Source organism: Myotis lucifugus, unplaced genomic scaffold (genome assembly GCF_000147115.1).
Source record: "Myotis lucifugus unplaced genomic scaffold, Myoluc2.0 scaffold_746, whole genome shotgun sequence".
Taxonomy (NCBI): domain Eukaryota; kingdom Metazoa; phylum Chordata; class Mammalia; order Chiroptera; family Vespertilionidae; genus Myotis; species Myotis lucifugus.
This window is the reverse complement of record NW_005871794.1, coordinates 28,038-32,509: the sequence shown is the minus strand read 5'-3', so window position 1 is coordinate 32,509 and position 4,472 is coordinate 28,038. Positions and strand designations below refer to the sequence as shown.

Below are 4,472 nucleotides of genomic sequence, written 5' to 3'. Positions count from 1 at the left end.
GCCCCTTATTAGATGTATCATTTGTGATTATATTCTTCCATTCGGTGGGTTGTCTTTTCATTTTGTTGCAGGATTTATGCATTTAAAAAATTATTTATTGAACCCTTTCTATAGGTCAGGAATGTGCCGGACACAAGGGTTCCTTTAATGGAGCTTATAGTTTAGTGGGAAACAGAAGAGAAGGAAGACAGATATTAAACAAACTATTTTACAGATAATGGTCTAATGAAAATATGGCAAATTCTATAAAGGAGAGATATAAGGTGCCATGAAAACTGCAGGGGGCATACATCTAGATGGGGGAAAGAAATAGTCAGAAAAGGCTTACTTGAACCACAACACTTTGGTGTGTGGATTTTCTAACCATTGAATAACTCTCGCTTCATTGATCTTATTTTTTTAGATTCTATTTTATTTATTTCTGCTCTGATCTTTAATATGTCCTTTGTTCTCATTTTTGAACTACTTTTTTTTCTCTTTTCTAGTTCTAAGTGTGAAGTTATATTCTTTATTTTGGATTTTTCTTGTTTTTTGAGGTAGGCCTGTAATGTTTTGAATTTTCTTCTTCGAACTACTTTTGCTGTGTCCCATAGATTTTGGGTTGTTGTGCTCTCATTTTCATTTGCTTCAAGTTATCATTTGATTTCTTTTCTGATCTCATTATTAACCCATTTATTGTTTAGTTACATGTTATTTAGCCTCTATGTCTTTATGTGTTTTACATTTTCTTTTTTATCTGATAAATAATATACTATTGCAAAATGTATGTAACATAAGATTTACAATTTTAACCACATTTAAGTATACAATTCAATTGCATTAAGTACCATGATGTTGTGCAGCTATCACCAATATCTACCTCCATAAAGGTTTTCTTTGTTGTTGTTGTTTTTTGTTGTTGGTGGTGGTGGTTTTTTTTTCTTTTTTTTTCTTCTTACTCTTTTTTTCTTTTTTATTGGATTTATTGAGGTGATAGGTTTTAGGTGTATACAATTATATAATATATCACTTGTATACCAGTTTTTTTTCTTCTGATTGATTTCTAGTTTTATATCAATTTGGTCAGAGAACATTTTTGATATGATTTCAATTAAATTTATTGAGACATATTTTGTGTTCTAACATGTGGTCTATCCTAGAAAATATTCCATGTGCATTTGAAAAGAATGTATATTCTGCTGCTTTGGAGTGAAATGCTCTGCAGATACCAACTAAAAGGAATGTAATTTAAAGTCATAGTTTCTTTTTAGATTTTCTATCTGGGGTATCTATCCATTGATGTCAATGGGGTATTATGATCCCCTCCTATGCCTGGATAGCTGTCAATGTCTCCCTTTATGTCCATCAAGATTTGCTTTATATATTTAGGTGCTCCTATGTTGGGTACATAAATGTTTACAGGGGTTATGTCCCCTTGTTGGATTGCTCCTTTATCATTATGTAGGGTCCTTCTTTGTCTCTTAAGATAGCCTTTGTAAGTCTATTTTATCACACATAGGTATTGCTACTCCAGCTTTTTTTTCATTCTCTTTTGCATAAAATATATTTTTTTTATCCCTTTTAGTCTGTATATCTTTTTCTGAGGATGTCTTATTTTTCTATCCATTCAGCAACCATGTTTTTTGTTTGGAGCATTCACATTTAAAATGATTATTGATAAGTATGTATATTTTTTCATTCTATTCTTTTAACTATGGTCCTCTTTTTTCTCCTTCTTGACCCTTTAACAGTTCTTTAATATTAGTTTGGTGGTAAGGAACTTCTTTAGCTTTTGGTTGTCTGGAAAGCTCTTTATTTCTCTGTCAATTTTAAATGAAAGACTTGCTGGGTAGAGTCTTGGTTGTAGTTCCCTCCTTTACATCACACTGAGTATTTTTTGCCAATCCATCTGACTAAAATGTTTCTATTGAGAAATGTGCTGGTAGTCTTATGGGAGCTCCCTTGTAGGTAACTAACAGCCTTTCTCTTACTGCTTTTTCTCTTTATTTTTAAACTTTGCCATTTTAATGTGTTTTGGCGTGGCCATTTTTGGGTTCATCTTACTTGGGACTCACTGTCCCTCCTGGACTTGTCTTTTTCCTTCACCAGGTTTGGGAAGTTTCAGTCATTATTTCTTTTAATAAGCTCTCGATCCATTGCTCTTTCTTCTCTCCTTCTTGTACTCATTTGATGCAATTCATGTTGCTAGGATTCATTTTGTCCCAAAGATCCCTTAAACAGTCCTCATTTTTAATTTTTTTTTATTTTTGCTTCTCTGATTGTCTTCTGCTACCTTGTCTTCCAAACAGATTCAATCCTCTACTTCATTCATGTGCCCATGTTTTCTAGTATAATATTCATTTCAGACACTGTATCCTTTATTTCTAACTTATTTTTTATGGCTTATATGTTCTTTTTCATGCTTACTATCTCTTTATTGAAGTTCTTATTGATTTCATTCTTTCTTCCTCTAAATTAATTTAGGAATCTTATAAGCATTTTTTAAAAAATTTGTTTTTAGTAGTATACTTGCCTCTATTTCACTAAATTATTTTTTGAAGGTGTCTGATGTACTTTAATGGGGGGCATTTTTCTTTGTCTACCCATTGGATGTCTCGGTGTATATATTTCTATCTATTAGACTATTAGACACCCAATGTTGGTAGTGTGGCCTTATGTAGTAGGTGTCCTGAGGGACCTGATGGCACAGTCTTTTTTCCAGAGCTGAGTGTTCCAAGAATGTCCCTTGTGTGTGTTATATGGGCTCTCCTGTTGTAGTTGAGTCTATATTGCTATTGGCCTATTTATGTACGTGGTTGACTTTCCAGGTGGCTGACTGTGAGGATCACCCCTGACCACATTGAATGAGCTGCTGCACAGGTGCTGACCACATGGAGCAGAATTCACCTCAGCAGGTTCTGCTGTCCTCTAAGATCTCCCTTTGGATATGCCGCTTGTGAAGCTACCTGGGTCATGCTCTGATGTCATCTGCAGTTGGCCACTGTGTGGGTTGTCCTGGATGCAAATGAAAGGGACTCTGGTGCTGGCCAATGTCAGATGCTTCCTGTGACTGGCCTTGTGAACTCTATTTGGAGCTGCAAACAATTCACAGTGTGCGGCTGCCTCTGCTGGTTCAGAGTGAGAGCAGGAAGGTCCAAGCAGTGCACCAAGTCTGCCTTTTACTTCCACTGGGCTGGCGGATGGTCAAAAAAAGTCCCAAGGTCCCCTGTGTTCTGCCTCTGCCTGCCTCCACATGTGGGTGCCTGTTAGTCTCGGTCACTCAAAGAGCCTCTGGAGGGACTCAAATTGCATGAGGTAGTTTCTCAGTGAGTCCCCAGGAAGGGGCGAGCAGTGGTTACCAGATTGATGCAGGTTTAATCTTGGTGACTGTGCAGGGACTGAGGCCACTCAGCAAATGCCCCATGGTGTACCAGGTCTAGCTGCCCCCTACTGGGTCCTCACACACCTTTGAGCAGGGGACAAGAGGCTCAGACCTGGCTTTCTTGTAAGAGTAGAATTAAAAGGTCCAAACAGTCCTCATGGCAGGACTTAGGGTGTCGGGGATGTATAGTCTGACATCAGCCATGTGAGCTCAAGGGCTTTGCAGAGGGTCTGTGGGTTGTCAGAGGCCATGGAGCTGCTTCCTGTTGTGGACTATTCATGGTCCCTTGGTTGCAGCTGGAGAGTGAGAGCATGGCGAGGTCTTGCAGCTCTGATCCGGTCACTATTTCCCACACAGTTTAGTCCCCTCCTGTGTGCCTGATCCCAGCAGATGCGACCCTCCATTTCCATCCTCAGATAACTGCAGTTCTTCAGATGTCTGACCAGATGCATGCTCACTGGCAGCCTGAGCAGCACCAACCCTGCCTTCTTTCCTCAAGGCTGGGTGAGCCAGGCTGGCTGGGGTGCAGGGAAGGGCAGATAAAGGGCCCTTGGGTGGGTTGAAATGCTATTAGAACCATTAAGATTTTTTAAAATGTTTTTTTTTTCTGTCTGCTCCTTCACTAGAACAAAGCAACCAAAGTGATGCTTAGCTCACTCTCATGGAAGCACAGTTCTGCCTGCACCAGTGCCACATGTCACCAGAGCAGTGAAGGGGCAACTGGAGGAAGAAGACAGGGCATTCCTCCCCAGCAGCTAACACCCTCACAGGCATGATGCTGTCTGGAGAGCTGACCTCTGCTGGAGCGCTTAAGCAGAGTGTACTGATCTGATTTATATTTTTTAAAGATCACTCTGATTTGCATTTTTATTTTTATTAAAAATTATTTTACTAATTTAATTTTTTTCAATTAGAGATGGCATTCAATATTAGTTTCAAGTGTACAAAACATTGGTTAGACATTAATATAACATATAGAGTGATCCCCTGATAAGTATAACATGGGGGATCTTTGAAAAGGGTATTAATGCAATTTATGAGGGCTCCACCCTCATAACCTAATCACCCTCAAGAGACCCACCTTTTATTTATTTTTAATCAGACTTATTTG

At 38.6% G+C, this 4,472-nt stretch overlaps 1 non-coding gene across 1 annotated transcript; it reads right to left on the bottom strand.

Annotated features, from left to right (window-relative positions):
• Window positions 1-3,967: 3,967 nt before the first annotated feature.
• Window positions 3,968-4,166, bottom strand: LOC111823926. The gene has a single exon (XR_002827036.1). It is a non-coding gene; the product is annotated as a small nucleolar RNA SNORA74 (small nucleolar RNA).
• Window positions 4,167-4,472: the final 306 nt, after the last annotated feature.